The sequence below is a fragment of the Gorilla gorilla genome, chromosome 9, assembly GCF_029281585.2.
Source record: "Gorilla gorilla gorilla isolate KB3781 chromosome 9, NHGRI_mGorGor1-v2.1_pri, whole genome shotgun sequence".
NCBI lineage: Eukaryota > Metazoa > Chordata > Mammalia > Primates > Hominidae > Gorilla > Gorilla gorilla.
In genome coordinates this window covers 67,325,261-67,342,025 of record NC_073233.2, presented here as the reverse complement: position 1 = coordinate 67,342,025, position 16,765 = coordinate 67,325,261, and the positions used below count along the sequence as shown (strand labels likewise).

Here is a 16,765-nt window from a genome sequence, read left to right as displayed (position 1 = left end):
ACTCCAGCCTGGGCAACAGAGTGAAAAAAAAAAAAAAACTTTTGCCAAGTACTCTACCGTACCCAGTGGGAAGCATCCCAAGCCTTTCATGGCGCTCCCTTCTAAAGCTCATAATTTGTGGTTAAACTCTCCTCATAATTTTTGGCTAAACTCTCCTGCTCACATTGATCCCTCAGGGGAAGGAGACAGGGTAGACAGATGAGGCTTCTTTAAAGGCAAAAAGCTGAAGGTCTCAGATCTTCTACAAAGAGTATTGCAGAGGTCACATCTTCTAAGTTTGACCAGGTGACATTAGAGGTTGCTAAAGAAAGAGTTGGTCCTGAGATATGGCTAGATATTTTTTAATTAATTATTAATTCCACATTTACTCTAGCCTGTTACGTGACATACATTGGGGATACAAATAGCAAGAAAGAGCGTAAACAGGCAATTGCAATCCAGTTTTATAAGTGGTGTAAAAGCACAGTAGGGACAACTATTCTGTAGTGAATTAGGAGGGAGGGGATAGAGACATGTCTGAGAAGACTTCTAGAACTAGGAGAATGCATGTGAGCTGAGAGTTGCAGGTTACATAGGGGTTAGGAGAAGGGCAATGTCAAAAATGCTGCATGGAGGAAGATGAAATGCAAGGCCAAAGCATTCTGAGTTCAGATGACTGCATGAATAGCTTGTGTTTAGTGTCAAAGAGAGAGCCCTGAGATATGCTGCTGGAGAAAGTTTAGCCCCAAGTTATGGAAGGCTTTTTACATACCCTATGGAGAAGCCATGTAGCTCCTGCCTGCAATTCTAACATTTTGAGAGGCCAAGGCAGGAGGATCCCTTGAGCCCAGGAGTTCGAGATCAGCCTGGGTAACATAGTGAGACCGTGGTCTCTGTTTATATTTAAAGGGGAAAAAAAGCCTGGGTTTTTTTTTCTTTGCTTTGCTTTTTTTTTTTTTTGAGATGGAAACTGGCTCTGTCACCCAGGCTTCCAGGCTGGAGTGCAGTGGCGTGATCTAGGCTCGCTGCAACCTGCCCCTTCCAGGTTCAAGCAATTCTCCTGCCTCAGTCTCCCAAGTAGCTGGGATTATAGGCACGTGCCACCATGCCTGGCTAATTTTTTGTATTTTTAGTAAAAACAGGGTTTCACCATGTTAGCCAGGCTGGTCTCGAACTCCTGACCTCAGGTGATCCGCCTGCCTCGGCCTCCTGAAGTGCTGGGAATATAGGCCTGAGCCACCCCATTCGGCCCAAGAGCCTGGATTTTTGTTTTTAACTAGAGAGCTAGTGAAACATTCTTAAGCAGGGTGGAAAATGATTGGAGAGGGGCCGGGTGCGGTGGCTCACGCCTGTAATCCCAGCACTTTGGAAGGCCGAGGCGGGCAGATCACCTGAAGTAAGGAGTTCTAGACCAGCCTGGCCAACATGGCAAAACCCCATCTCTACTAAAAATACAAAAAAATTAGCCAGGCATGGTGGCGGGTGCCTGTATTCCCAGATACTCGGGAGGCTGGGGCAAGAGAATCGCCTGAACCCGGGAGGCAGATGTTGCAGTGAGCCGAGATCGTGCCACTGCACTCTAGCCTGGGCTACAGAGCTCCCTCTCAAAAAAAAGAAAAAAAAGAAAAAAAAAAAAAAAAAAAAAAAAGGAGGTTGGAGAGGATACGAAGATGAGAAATGGAGGGATTCCAGAAAGGATGAAGTAGAATGAAAGCATTTCATGGCTTTCCCATAAAATGGAGGGCAGAGGGAAGAAGGAATTCTTATTTTTCTGACTTAGGAAACCTAGATGGAAGATGATAGTAAGATAAGCAAGTTTAGAAGGAAAGTTAGGTTCATTTTTAATTTTTTTAGAGATAGGGTCTCACTGGGTTGCCTAGGTTGAAGTGGCATGATCATAGCTCACTGCAGCCTCCAACTCCTGGGCTCAAGCAGTCCTCCTGCCTCAGCCTCTCTAGTAGCTGGAACTACAGGTGTGCGCCACTACGCCCAGCTTATTTTTTTATTTTTTGTAGAAACGGGGTCTCACCATGTTGCCCAGGACGGTCTCAAGCTCCTGGCCTCATGCAATTCTCCCACCTCGGCCTTCCAAAGTGCTGGGATTACAGGTGTGAGCCACTGCACCCAACAGGTTCATTTTTAGACATGCTTTGTAAGATATGCCTGTTCAGAGATCGAGTAAGCAATTTTAGAAAATGGGTCTTAACATGTCATAGTGGCATTTTTGTGAGAACCGAGGAATGAGAGACTGAGAGAGCCTGCACATAAAATCAGCTGGCCAACTTAAAAACACATATAATACCTTGACCCCATCTGCAGAGATTCTATTCAATTAGGTGCTAGGGCAATTTTAGACACACACACACACACACATACACACACATATATAATTGCCTTAGCCCTAATTCAATCAGAATCTCTGCAGATGGGGTCCAGGTATTTTATATATATATATGTGTGTGTACGTATGTGTGTGTGTGTATCTTTTTTTATACATATACACATATATGTATATATAAATTATATATATGTATGTATGTGTGCGTGTGTGTGTTATCACACTGGAACCAGGTGCAGGTGCTCATGCCTGTAATCCCAGCACTTTGGGAGGCCAAGGAGGGTGGATCACCTGAGGTCAGGAGTTCGAGACCAGCCTGGCCAGTGTGGCGAAACCCCATCTCTACTCAAAATACAAAAATTAGCCGGGGCCAGGGGCGGTGGCTTATGCCTGTAATCCTAGCACATTGGGAGGCCGAGGTGGGTGGATCACCAGGTCAGGAGTTCGAAACCAGCCTGGCCAATATGGTGAAATCCCGTCTCTACTAAAAATACAAAAATTAGCTGGGCATGGTAGCACACACCTATAGTCCCAGCTGCTCGGGAGGCTGAGACAGAAGAATCGCTTGAACCCAGGAGGCAGAGGTTGCAGTGAGCCGAGATCACGCCACTTCACTCCAGCCTGGGTGGCAGAGCGAGACTCCGTCTAAATAAATAAATAAATAAATAAATAAATAAGCAAGCCAGGCGTGGTGGTGGGTGCCTGTAGTCCCAGCTACTCGGGAGTCTGAGACAGGAGAATCGCTTGAATCCGGGAGGCGGAGGTTGCAGTGAGCCAAGATCGTGCCACTGCACTCCAGCCTGGGCAGCAAAGCAAGACTCTGTCTCAAAAAGAAAAAAGAGAAAAGAAAAAAGAAAAGAAACCGACTTAAGCATAGAGAAGTAAATGACCCAAGAACATAGGCAAATAAGTGACCAGAAAAGGACTTAAATCCACTCTTTGTCATTAATATACCTAGCCTATGGTAAGTCTATACTACGGTATTAATTTTCCATAGCTGCATAACTAATTACTATAAACAGTAGCTTAAAACAACACCTGTTCTATCCGTTCACGGTTTATCCGTTCATCTGTAGATGAGGAGTCCCACATGATGTGACTGGGTTCTCTACTCAGGGTGTCACAAGACTGAAATCAAGGAGTTGACCAGCTTGAGTTCTCATCTGGAGGCACTGAGGGGAAAGCTGCTTCCAAACTCATTCTTGTTCTTGGCCAGCTTAGGTTTCCTGCAGTTGCAGAACTGAAGACCAATTTCCTTGCTGGCTGTCAGCTGAGAACCACCCTCAACTTCTAGAGACTGCCCATATATTTTTGCCACATGGTCCCCTCCATCTTCAAGTCTTGTGTTTTGAGTCTCTGACTCCTTTCTGCAACCAGCTAGAAAAAACCCTCTGCTTTTAAAGGGCTCAAGTGATTGGTCAGGCTCACCCAGATAATCACATATTTTAGAGTAACCTGTACTATATAATATCACCTAATAACAGGTTATAAATTAATATGATGAATTTCATAGTCCCTGGGATTATGCAGGGTTTTGTGGGGCTGGGAGGGTGTTTTGTGGGTCATTTTAGAATTTTTCGTACTTCAACTACCAAGGGAAACCAAAAGGGTGAAATTTAAGCTAAACAAATGATAGGCTCTTGAGTCTGAAAAAACTGTAAAGTCACCTAGTTTAGGCGTGACAGCCACAAACATCTCATTTCAGATGTACTCTTTTCTTAATCTTTCGTGAGAATGACAGTCTATACTGATCCTCCATTTTAAGCCTATTGTTTATAAATTCTAAATTAAGGTCATGTTTTTATTTCAAATTGTAATGAGTCCATGCTGGCTCCTTATTTATGAAGCAAGTGAATACAAAACATTGAATTATTCTAACAGCCTTATGGAGTTTATATAAAACTTTTTTTTTTTTTTGAGACGGAGTTTTGCTGTTGTTGCTCAGGCTGGAGTGCAATGGCGCAATCTCGGCCCACCGGAACCTCCACCTCCCTGGTTCAAGCGAGTCTCCTGCTTCAGCCTCCCGAGTAGCTGGAATTACAGGCATGCACCACCACGCCCGGCTAATTTTGTATCTTTAGTAGAGACGGGGTTTCTCCATGTTGGTCAGGCTGGTCTTGAACTCCCGACCTCAGGTGATCCGCCCGCCTTGGCCTCCCAGAGACACCGCTTCTGGCTAAAACATTTTTCAGTGAATAAATGCAAGAGATGAAAATTATGAAATGGGAGGTGGAGGAGGAATAAAATCAGCATATTAGAGATATTATTAAACCACAACTTGCTTCTTAGAGTTTGAGGGAAGCCTGACTTAATTCTTTTTTTTTGACTATATATATTTAAAAATGAAAAATGCCAAGATGGTATTCCAAAAATTGAGGTATATTTTTAATGCTAGGTTTAGCAAATCAATGCTTTTAACAAATACTGTACAGTGACTCTATGTTTACCTCATGTGGAGGTAGCATTGAAAGTCTACATTTGAAGCCTTTACAAATGGCCTTCCTTACCTCTTCTATATATCCTGGATTTCAATCTGAAGATATCTGTAAAAATCACAATGTTTATATATATCTACCTTGCAAAATCCGCCTTTGCACAAGAAAAACAAGTATATTTTAAAAATTTATGGCAGTATTGTTTTTAATAATGAGATATAGAAAAAGGTAAAAAAGCTGATAGTTGTCAGTTTGATTACATAGATTATGTTATCACCATACAATCCAATACTGGCGAACGTGGATTAAAAAGTATGATAGGTCTACATAACTGCCATGAAAAAAGTCCATAATATGTTTTTAAATGAAAAAAGCAAATTGCAGGGAACTTAAAACAACAACAACAACAACAACAAAAAACCCTGAGAAAAGTGATTTATCACTTCTAGTTTGTAAACAAGGGCCTTGCCTTATCACCTTGCCTTATCACCTTTGTAACATTTGTAAAATGCCTACCTCTAGCTGAATCCATATGATCTTTGTTACCATGGAACAAATACTATTTTATTATAATTATGTAGAAAAAAAGAAAAGTATCTTCCAGGGCAGCCGAAATAGCTCAGTTGGGAGAGCGTTAGACTGAAGATCTAAAGGTCCCTGGTTCAATCCCGGGTTTCGGCAGCGCTTCCGTTTTAGGCGTTAGTCACCACTACATGTGATTTCTGCCGTCAACAGGGTCAACACCCTGTGGGTTCTCACGCGGGCTGGGGCAGTTAAGGGAAACCTTATCGTCATTTTCCCCTGGGAGGGAGGATACTGGGGACATATGTCTTACCTTTTAAACTGCCCAGTACGAAGTTACGCCTCTGCCCTCACTTGGGACCTGGTTTGAGACAAGCTCTCCCGGAGCACTGCGCATAGCTCACTTTCTTGAGCAACTCTGTGTCCCCGCACCCCGCTCCTCTTCTTTCGGGTTCTAGGCAGCCGTGGGCGCTGCGACCTTTCTCTCAGGGTCAGAGGGGCGGGAGCTCTCGGCCTGCGCCGCCTCCGCCGCCTGCTTGGTCGCGGGCTCGCCGGGAATGGTGACAGCCCGGGCCCCCGCTTGGCCAAAGAAGTCCTCGAAAGCGTTCGGCGCACGGGCTTTGTCCAGCTTTTTAAACCGTAACAAGGACCGGGGCCGGGCGCGGTGGCTCACGCCTGTAATCCCAGCATTTTGGGAAGTCGAGGCGGACGGATTACTTGAGGTCATGAGTTCGAGACCAGCGTGGCCAACACGGTGAAACTGTCTTTAAAAAAGAAAACAAAAACAATAACAAGGACCCTAGAACAGCTCTTAGGTGGGGCGGGAGACAGAGATCGGAAGCCCTTTCTGGTTTAAATCTACACTAGGGTTAGAAGACCAAATACAGGACGTCCAATTAATTTCTTTTTTTTTTCTTTTTCCTTTTCTTTTCTTTTTTCTTGTTTTCCTTTTTTTAAGATGGAGTCTTGCTCCCATGCTGGAGTGCAGTGGCGTGATCTCGGCTCACTGTAACCTCCGCCTCCCGGGTTCAAGTGATTCTCCTGCCTCAGCCTCCGGAGTAGCTGGGATTACAGGTGCCCGGCTAATTTTTGTATTTTTAGTAGAGACAGGGTTTCACCATGTTGGCCAGGCTGGTCTCGAACTCCTGACCTCAGGTCATCCTCCTGCCTCAGCCTCCCAAAGTGTTGGGATTACAGGCACGAGCCACTGAACCCGGCCAAAATTTGAATTTCAGAGAAACAACAAATACTTTTTAGTATAAACATGTCCCAAATGTTGCATGGAACATACAAAGTACATATTTGTTGTTTCTGTGAAATTGGATTTAACTGGACATCCTGTATTTTTATTTTCCAAATTGCAAGTCACTTGTACATCATATCCTTGCACCCCTCTGAACCCTATGCACCACCTTCTCCGCCCCAGCAAAGATATCCAGACGCTGTATGCAGGAAGAACTGAATTTCAGAGGACACCGTTTGATCTTCAACACCTGGCAGTTTACAAAACAGGTTTGTATCCATTGGCTAATTTGTTATCAGCACCAACAGAGAAGCTCCTGGCAGAGATCACTAGGAAACACCCCGGGAATCGGCCATCCCACCAGTTTCTAGGCTTCCAGAGTTGTCCATGCTTGTCCGGCATGGGGGCGGAGGTCAGTGGAACTCGGAGGATATGGATTGAATTTCGGTAGAAAGCCTCATTAAGATGATGAACCACAGCCGGGCACAGTGGCTCACGCCTATAATCCCAGCACTTTGGGAGGCTGAGGTGGGTGGATCACCTGAGGTTGGGAGTTCAAGACCAGCCTGACCAAAATGGAGAAATCCCGTCTCTACTAAAAATACAAAATTAACCGGGCGTGGTGGTGCATGCCTGTCATCCCAGCTACTCGGGAGGCTGAGGCAGGAGAATCGCTTGAACCCAGGAGGCAGAGGTTGCCGTGAGCCGAGATTACACCATTGCACTCCAGCCTGGACAACAAGAGCGAAATTCCGTCTTAAAAAAAAAAAAAAAAAGATGAGCCACTCCACTCAAGGCAAGGCAATGGAAAAACACACTTAGGGAGTGCCTTCTTTTTAGTCAGGCTGGACCATGGAGGGAGAGGAAGGAGATCCATCTGTCACATTCTAAGAACTCACAGTGTGGTAAAAGGCAAAATGAAGCCAGCCATATGGTTTTTAGGCCTATTTATACCCCTCTCCCCTTTCTGTTAATGTTTGCCAATATGCTAGCTGATATGGGGCTTCATCCCCAAAATCATTGAGTTCTTGGGTGGAAAGATGTATTTTGATGAGGGGCTCTTGAAAGTCCAATGGTGATCAATAAGAAGAAACCCCAACTGATCATCTAATAGACTAGAGAATTAAACTTTGCATGAGGTTTGGTCGAACGCCATTCTAGATGTTACTAGGAAGGTGTTTTTGGTTTGTTTGTTTGTTTCTTTTGAGACAGGGTCTTGTTCTGTTGCCCAGGGGTGGGGTGCAGTGGCACCATCACAGTTCACTGCAGCCTTGACCTCCTGGGCCTCAAGTCATTCTTTGGCCTCAGCCTCCCTAGTAGCTGGGACCACAGGTACGCAGCATCACGTCCGGTTAATTTTTTGTATTTATAGAGACGGGGTGTCGCCATGTTGCCCAGGCTGGTCTCGAACTCCGGAGCTCAAGCGATCTGCCTGCCTCGGCCTTTCAAAGTGCTGAGACTACAGGTATGAGTCACAGCCCCTGGCAATGAAGGTATTTTTTACATGTGATTAACGTTTAAATCAGTAGACTCCAGGTAAAGAAGATCACCCTTTATAATGTGCCTCATTAAATCAGCTGAAGCCTTTAAGAGCAAAGACTGGAGTTTCTGAAGAAGAAGGAATTCTCCTAAAAACTTTGCTATAGGCCAGGCGAGGTGGCTTACGCCTGTAATCCCAGCATTTTGGGAGGCCGAGGCGGGCAGATCACCTGAGGTCAGGAATTCCAGACCAGCCTGGCCAACATGGTGAAACCCCATCTCTGTTAAAAATACAAAAATTAGCCGGGCATGGTGGCGCATGCCCGTAATCCTAGCTACTTGGGAGGCTGAGACAGGAGAATTGCTTGAACCTGGGAGGCGGAGGTTGCAGTGAGCCAAGATTGAGCCACTGCACTCCAGCCTGGACAACAGAGCAAGACTCCATCTCAAACAAAAACAAACAAACAAAAAAAACTTTGGTATAGAAAACCTGCCTTCCTGAGTCTCCAGCTTACTGCCCTGCTGAATTTATTTATTTATTTATTTAATTTTTTGAGATGGAGTCCTGGTCTGTCACCCAGACTGGAGTGCAGTGGCGCCATCTGGGCTCACTGCAACCTCTGCCTCCTGGGTTCCAGAGATTCTCCTGCCTCAGCCTCCCAAGTAGCTCAACTACAGGTGTGCACCACCACGCCTGGCTAATTTTTGTATTTTTAGTAGAGACGGGGTTTTACCGTGTTGGCCAGGCTGGTCTGGAACTCCTGACCTCAGGTCATCCACCCGTCTCGGTCTCCCAAAGTGTTGGGATTACAGGCATGAACCACAGCACCTGGCCTGCCCTGCTGAATTTAAACTCAAGATGGCAACCTTAACTCTTATCTGAATTTTCAAACCGTTAGTCTGCCCTACAGGTTTTGGGTTTGCTGACCCCCACAATGTGTGAACCAAGCTCTTAAAATAATCTTTCTCTACCTCTGTTTCTATCTGTCTCTGTCCTACTGGTTCTGTTTCTTTGGAGAACCTGACAGCATGCTTTAAAGTGTTACTTATACACACAGGTAAGAGTGAAGAATGAGATTGTTACTATTGCTCTGAGCAAAAGCCAACCACCTTGGGACCAAAAGTGGGAGGCATATTCCTAGGAAATGTTGGGCCTAGCCTTTGCCCTAAAAAGGCAAGCCCTGTCTGTTTTCAGCCTGAAGAGGAGAGGGGGAATCCTGGTGAGAAGCATTTGGAATTCAAGCTCAGAGAAGAAGACACGGTATTTCTGGCTGAATCACATTTCCTGCATACCTGCACACTCCTACTCACCTTTCAAGGCACAGTTCTAATGCCTTTCCCCCCTGCCAGGTGCTACTCTGCCTTCCTTTTAGTGATTTCTCTGGGTTACCAAAGGTCTTGCATATTTCTCTATTAAAGCATTGATTAAAGGCCATCTCGGCTCATTGCAACCTCTGTTTCCTGGGTTCCAGCGATTCTCCTGCCTCAGCCTCCCGAGTAGCTGGGACTACGGGTGTGCGCCACCGCACTCGGCTATTTTTGTATTTTTTGGTAGAGACCAGGTTTCACCATGTTGGCCAGGCTAGTCTCAAACTCCTGACCTCAAGTGATTGGCCCGCCTCGGCCTCCAAAGCGCTGGAATTACAGGCGGAACTACTGCTTTGGCCAAGCTGCATTCTCAAAGGTGTAAAGGGTAGCAGTATATACCACCCCAAAATATGCCACTCCGGCCTAAGGATTATTTTGCGCTAAAGGCAATTGGGAAGAAGCTGATTAAAATAAAGCTCCATAGCCTCCCCCTATCTGCCTAAAAGCAGGATATACATTTACAAAGTCGTTCCTCCTCCTTTCTCTACCAGGAAGGACAAAGGTTGATAACCTAAGACAACTTTAGGTCCTTAACAGCTTGGAGACGTGAACAGAGGGGACCACAGGAGTATATTTAACAAGCTTTAGGAACCTGCCTTTATCTACCATTAATTTCCCATATATTTGCTTTCCCACAATTTGCTGTCCCTGGAGACCCGAGGTCCTTTCTTTTTGCTTTCTTTCTTTTTTTTTTTTTTTTGGGACAGAGTCTTGCTCTGTCGCGCAGGCTGGAGTGCAGTGGCGCGATCTCGGCTCACTGCAACCTCTGCCTCCGAGTTCAAGCGATTCTCCTGCCTCAGCCTCCTGAGTAGCTGGGATTACAGGCGCGCGCCACCACGCCCGGCTAATTTTTGTATTTTTAGTAGAGACGGGGTTTCACCACATGTTGGTCAGGCTGGTCTCGAACTCCTGACCTCAGGTGATCCGCCCGCCTCGGCCTCGCAAAGTGCTGGGATTACAGGCGTGAGCCACCGCGCCCGGCCTTTAAGGTCCTTTTCCTTTGTGTTGTCACTTCTCCAACTTTGTTGGAGATTGTTCTTTGTTGACGATGCTGTATAAAATGGAGTTCTCAGCCACACCTTTGGAATTACTCATTCCCTGGGTATGTCCCATGTATATATGAAATGCACATGTTAATACACTTGTTTTTCTCTTCATTCTGTCTGTTGTTACAGGAGTCCCAGCTGAGAACTCAAATTGGTAGAAGGAAGATTATTTTTCCTTCTCTGTAGGTGCTTGGAGGTAACGAGGGGAAAGGAGTTGAAAGGAAGGTGACATTTCAGGTATCGATGGGACAGCACGTGCGAGGCCTAGAGGACTGAAAGTTCTTGATGGGATCTGTGAGAAGAAAACAGCTGCGTGTACAGGGGAGAAGTGGGAGGGGCGGGTCGGCTAGCGAGCTGAGACGGAGCTGCGCGTGCGTCGAAGCCGGGGCTGTGGGGGCGGGGTGGGTCCGGGGCGCGCTCACCGGATCGCCGGCGAGCTATGGCTACCACCCGTCATCTCTTTTCAGCTAATCTGCTTCGCGCTACTTTTTTGAGGTGGGCACCTGGGGTGGAGGCAAGGAATCACGAAGTGGCGTCTCCTCGGAAGGGGCAGCCTGATGTCTTTAACCACTGAACTGTGGTTTCTAACCGGATGCGCTTTGGGTTCAGGGCTAAGACACGCGTAGGCGGTGCAGACAGTTCAATGCGTGGGCCGCTTTTTCGCTCCCCTGCTTGGTTTTGCTGAACTGAGGGTTCACGTTTGCCACGCAGTCTCTAAATATAAGGAGAACGTGCTTTATTTAACGAATCTGTATTCAGCTGCCAAAGAACAAGCTAATCACCCTTCCTCCCCACGCCCGACTTTGCCTCCTCCCAGTCCTCGCCGGATTTCTGCATCGGAATTGGATTGGATCACACACAAAGGAAGAACCCAGGAACTCATTCACCACCTTACTCGTTAGTTCACGGCATAATGATAACACAGCCTTCATTAATGGAAGCAAGCGTGGTGTTGTGAGCCCGGATAGCTCAGTCGGTAGAGCATCAGACTTTTAATCTGAGGGTCCAGGGTTCAAGTCCCTGTTCGGGCGGCGTTCGTTTTTCCCTCATTAAAATAATAAGAACCAATTTTAGGATCTTTTGTTTGTTAACGCACTGCAAAAGAAGGGAATAAAGTCCTGGATTGTGTAAACTGCGACCCCAAACACTTCTCGGAGGGTAAGCCCTCTATGGGGATAGGCCTTTGTGCAGAGGTATACGGGAAACTTCTAATCCATCACTTTGGGGGCTGAAATAGGCAGATTATTCTGTAGCCACCTGCCGGGCTGCTGTATCCCAACAGCGGATATACCAAAGGACCAGGCCCCCCCAGTGACAGCCTCTCTTCGCTCCCCTGTGATGGCTCCTGCTGACCCTCCCTCTTGGGTTCTCTCCGATTGGGTGCCTGAGGAATATGGCTGGGATCCTGTACCTTCCCAGCCCTCCTTACTACCTTAGGAAAGAGTTTTCTGTACTATGAAAAGGAAGTCATGATCATCTAGAAACTGAAGCCCCAAACTGAGCCGTTCCCCTCATTAAACCAGGTCAAATCCACCCCTGACTCCCCTCTCAAAAGTGTGATCTGAACAAAGGAAGAAGTTGAGGTGGAGACAGCAGCTTCTGTTGGTGGGAGGAAGAGGGTGTGTATTAAGAGAGAGCGTATTCAAGGGACTGAAATGGGAAAAATGAAATGTTAGTGCTCCCCTACTACAAATTAAAAAGGGAAACAGGCAATCCTAGCGCTTTGGGAGACTGAGGCGGGCGAATCACAAGGTCAGGAGTTCGAGACCAGCCTGGCCAATATGGTGAAGCGCCATCTGTAGTAAAAATACAAAAAAATTAGCTGGGCGTGGTGGCCGGCGCCTGTAATCCCAGCTACTCGGGAGGCTGAGGAAGGAGAATCGCTTGAACCCGGAAGGCGGAGGTTGCAGTGAGCCGAGATCGCGCCACTGCACTCCAGCCCGGGCGACAGTGCGAGACTCTGTCTCAAAGAAAAAAAAAGGCGGGGTGTGGGGAAACATCGGCTTCTGCAGCGGTTTTTAGAATGTAAGGTCATCAAGGTGAGCTAATTTCCCTGTGAAGTGAAGGGACCGGTTGCATCCCTTGCTTGGCTAATGATGGAGCCTTCCTGGCTTCAGCCAGGCAACAGAAGAAAGTCGGTCTTGATCTCCTCATTGACAGGATGGGGATGTGGGCTGAACGTGTAAGAGGCTGCCCTCTTAGCTGGTGGACTGTGGTGCCCAGTGAGTCCTGATTAGTGGGGAAAGGCCAGGATGGCGACCGCACCCAGTCGTGAGGCAGGGCCTTCACCCTGCCCACAGGAATGCTCTACCGTGGTCCACACAGATCCCAGCATTACCTCCCGCTCTCTAAAGCTCAGTTTCCCCAGGAGAAAGGGAATAATAATAGCTTCCATCTCATAAGCTTGTGATAATTAAATGGGATACCAATGCATGTACTGTGCTTAATAGCCTAAAAGCAAGCATTCAAAACACGGTAGCCATTATTATAATTATTGTTTTTATTTTCCTGTGAAAACCAGAAAACCTGCTAAACAAATTCTGGAAGAGCTGTAACACTGTTACCATAATTTTTAAAGAGCTTTCAGTCTAAGGATGAAACAACAGATACATATTGTAATAGGAGAGGAACAATTACAAAGAAATATGTGCCCAATGTGCCCATATTCAGATGACTTGAGTTGACTGGTATGTGCTGGAGGGACAGCGATCCTCGCTGCTCCTAGGAAGAGTGGGCTGGGTGGGCGAGGCGAGCTTCTTTATTGAGGAAAGTAAATCTCAGGGGTCAGAAGGCGTTCCAGAGAGAGAAACAGGTAAGTTTCTCGAATTTTTCTCCTTCTTCCTGAAGGAGTCCCTTCGAAAGTGATCAGTTCCACTTTTGGCAATCTTGAAAAGGGGAATCTCTTTACTCCAACCAGTTTCTGAATGAGCAAGAACAGACCAGGCTGGAGCGAGAGGACAAGGGTGGAGAGCTCTGGGTCCCCCCAGTCTTTCCTCCTTTCCCTCCTCCAGTTCATTCCCTCTCCAGCCATGGTGTTCAGCCTTTGATGCTTTGGAGCCTCCCTAATAGTTCTGGATGATTGGTGGCACATTTGTTATTCATTAAAAAATTTGTATATTATCATATCAATTAAAGGCAGGCGTGGGGGAGGACGGAACTGAATGCAATGCTGTAGATCCCTGCTGGACACACAGTAGGTTCTTAGAAAGCGGCGGTTCTTACTCTTATTAGGGCCCTGGGAAGAGAGAAAGCGTGAGGAAGACAACACAATGTGGCCTGGGAAAAGGCAGAACGCGAAAGTTTCCTCACATGAAAGGAACTAATTTTCTTACTGATTGCTCTTAAAACCTCAGGGCTAAAAATAATACAGTTTGGAAGGTGAAATGAACTAAAAGCCTGGAAGTGGGAGGAAACAGGATTATTATTATTGTTATTATTATTATTTGAGACGGAGTTTCGCTCTTGTCGCCCAGGCTGGAGTGCAATGGCGCCATCTCGGCTCACTGCAACCTCCGCCTCCCAGGTTCAAGCGATGCTCCCGCCTCAGCCTCTTAAGTAGCTGGGATTACAGGGGCTCGCTACCACGCCCGGCTAATTTTTTTTGTATTTTTAGTAGAGATGGGGTTTTACCATGTTGGCCAGGCTGGTCTCGAACTCCCGAGTTCAGGTAATCCACCTGCCTCGGGCTCCCAAAGCGCAGGCATTACAGACGTGAGCCACCACGCCCGGTTTCTCTTTTTTTCTTTTAAATTTCCTTGACAGGGCGGGACCATCTCATGTCTTCGCCGAAATAGCTCAGTTGGGAGAGCGTTAGACTGAAGATCTAAAGGTCCCTGGTTCGATCCCGGGTTTCGGCAGACCTTTTGTTGGCTCAACCCCTTTGAACAGACAGGGCTACGGTCCACTTCTTAGCCTCTCTGGAGGCTCGCCTCCCTCCCCAGTACCCTTGCACGTTTGCACCTACGCCGTACACACCCAGAGACGGCTGTTCTTGTCTCTTAAGCGGGCACAAACTAATGAGACGAAGTATTTAGTAAGGTGTTATAAGGATGCAAAGAATAAGCTTCTCGAGAAATCAGAAGTCAAAGTCATTATGAGGATGCATGATGAACTTAAGCCTCTCAAAGGAATCAGAAGTCGTAGAATGATTTCTTCCCAGTTCCGTAATCGCCCTATTTATACTATTGGATGTTAAATGGCAATACGTGGCACAAGATTTGTTATTGAGGTGGCCAACACGCCTGTTCCACAGGCGGAAGGTCTTGGGTTTGATCACCAGTATAGTCAGCTCTCTGGGGCTGCACGTTTTTTCATCGACGACAGACATGAGGACAGTGTTCAAAGGCATTAGTCTTTACCGCAAGAGACACAAGTCAGGGGCCCACCAGAGCATTAAGAATCTGGTGAAGGACTGCGTCCAGTTGGAGATGTAGGAATCTTGCGTCTTTACGTGTCTTCATCTGAAATATTTCTTGAGTCTCAGTTTCCTCATCGCACTTTTAATAAAAAGTGCCTGAAAACATTCCTCGGTGCCAAAAGCTGCACAATTCTTGCCAAGAATATTACTATTGTGACTCTGACGATGTGTTTATTGATCTGTTTTGAATATAAAATACAATTTAAAAGAAAAAATATCCTAAGACAAAGCAACGTATAAAGGTTGGAAAAGAAAAGCCTGCGATTGGAAGATAAAGTTTCTTGGCATTTTCCACACGTTTCACTTCTTCTGGCAAAAACCCACTAGCAAGTTTTGGTTTCCCTCAAGGAGGGGGCACCCCAAGCGGGTTTCACATAACGTTCCTTTCGCTCAGCCTCGCCCAAATCCATTTGTATTGGAAACTAAAACAGCATCCGCCCGAACAGGGACTTGAACCCTGGACCCTCAGATTAAAAGTCTGATGCTCTACCGACTGAGCTATCCGGGCCCCTGAAGAGGCCCGTTTGCTTAGTCTATCCACAGGAAAATAGGCCACGTGGCCGCATTCTTTCCCTTCGCGATTACAATTCTGAGTCTTTTTGCTGATTTCTTGAGAGATGAACTGGCAAAATTGACATTGAGCAGGCGTTCAGCAAAATCGAGTCTTCATTTCTCTTTTTCTCCCATCATAGACGATAAAGACCCAAAAAGTAACCTCCTTCCTGACCTGCTCCGCGCCCTAACTGGAATTTCCCAGGAGGAATCCTCCCAGATTTAAGACATTTGACCGGGCCTCCGGGTAAACAGCGGGATTTCTAATTCCAGTTTTGGTCTTTGAGGAGTCAGTCCTAGAGCTTCTTGTGGGAGAAGCAGTGATGAAAAATTAGGTTTCCAGTAATCGATTAGACACTTACTGAGTGCAAACCGCACTCTCGGAACTAAGCAAGTACTGGGGCCGCAAAGACAAAGTCTCGGCCCTCAGTGGAACTGGAAGACGCACAAAACAGAAGACCCTAGTCACGCGCGTTGGTGGTGGGATGCCAGCCTTTGCGGACCCCGGAGGACTTGGTCGGCACCCGAAGTAAGAGCCAAGTTTTCCAGGGAGTGATGATGCCTGAACCGAGCTGTGGATAGCGACTGGGCACCTGAAGACTTGGAAAGAGGTTTCTAGCCGAGGGAAGAGCAAATGGAAAATGATGATATTTACTAACCTTGGGCATCTGACCATTTAGCTAAAGCGTCCATTGAAAGATTTTGATCAGGCAAGCTACAGGCTGGATTTTATCTTTTTAGGGAGTCTGTTACCTTGGTAGCTGTGTCCCAGACGTACCTAATTAGTCAATTCTATAATTCGACCTGTTTCTTCATAACTTCTTTGCCATCTCATTTCTTAAAGCATTGGATCCCTTGAAAGAGAATTCAGCTGGGCGTGGTGGCTCACGCCTGTAATCCCAGCACTTTGGGAGGCCGAGGCGGGAGGATCATTAGGTCAGGAGATCAAGACTGTCTTGGTTAACACGGTGAAACCCCGTCTCTACTAAAAAATACAAAAAAAAAAAAAAAAAAAAATTAGCTGGGCGTGGTGGCGGGCGCCTGTAGTCCCACCTACTCGGGAGGCTGAGGCAGGAGAATGGTGTGAACCCAAGAGGCGGAGCTTGCAGTGAGCGGAGATCGAGCCACTGCACTCCAGCCTGGGCGACAGAGCAAGACACCGTCTCAAAAAAAAAAAAAAAAAAAAAAAGAAATTAAAGGATTTCTGTATATGAGCGTATATAAACATATATCCTTTAATAATACATATAATTATATATAAATCTTGTTTGCGTATACATGGAAGGTCTATAAAGATAGAAAATAACCTGATAAAAAGGCTACATTTTGAGGAATGGCAATGAAGCCTGTGAGAGGACGTTTTCACTATTTTCTTTTTCTTTTCTT

The 16,765-nt window shown here is 46.4% G+C and overlaps 2 long non-coding RNA genes and 5 other non-coding genes across 7 annotated transcripts; 4 read left to right on the top strand and 3 right to left on the bottom strand.

The window, feature by feature from the left end:
• Window positions 1–4,186: 4,186 nt before the first annotated feature.
• LOC134759287 (uncharacterized) lies at window positions 4,187–5,867 on the bottom strand. Its single transcript, XR_010135392.1, has 2 exons — window positions 5,588–5,867; window positions 4,187–4,493 (listed from the first exon to the last, which is right to left on the bottom strand). It is a non-coding gene; the product is annotated as an uncharacterized lncRNA (long non-coding RNA).
• TRNAF-GAA (transfer RNA phenylalanine (anticodon GAA)) lies at window positions 5,361–5,433 on the top strand. The gene has a single exon. It is a non-coding gene; the product is annotated as a tRNA-Phe (tRNA).
• Window positions 5,868–5,924: 57 nt separating the features above from the next.
• Window positions 5,925–9,421, top strand: LOC129525496 (uncharacterized). The gene is made up of 4 exons (XR_008669841.2): window positions 5,925–6,028; window positions 6,701–6,786; window positions 7,890–7,982; window positions 9,192–9,421. It is a non-coding gene; the product is annotated as an uncharacterized lncRNA (long non-coding RNA).
• Window positions 9,422–11,368: 1,947 nt separating this feature from the next.
• Window positions 11,369–11,441, top strand: TRNAK-UUU (transfer RNA lysine (anticodon UUU)). Its single transcript has one exon. It is a non-coding gene; the product is annotated as a tRNA-Lys (tRNA).
• A 1,469-nt stretch (window positions 11,442–12,910) lies between these two features.
• LOC115936354 (U7 small nuclear RNA) lies at window positions 12,911–12,970 on the bottom strand. Its single transcript, XR_004071847.1, has one exon. It is a non-coding gene; the product is annotated as a U7 small nuclear RNA (small nuclear RNA).
• A 1,224-nt stretch (window positions 12,971–14,194) lies between these two features.
• TRNAF-GAA (transfer RNA phenylalanine (anticodon GAA)) lies at window positions 14,195–14,267 on the top strand. Its single transcript has one exon. It is a non-coding gene; the product is annotated as a tRNA-Phe (tRNA).
• Window positions 14,268–15,262: 995 nt separating this feature from the next.
• On the bottom strand, window positions 15,263–15,335 carry TRNAK-UUU (transfer RNA lysine (anticodon UUU)). The gene has a single exon. It is a non-coding gene; the product is annotated as a tRNA-Lys (tRNA).
• Between the last annotated feature and the right edge of the window lie 1,430 nt (window positions 15,336–16,765).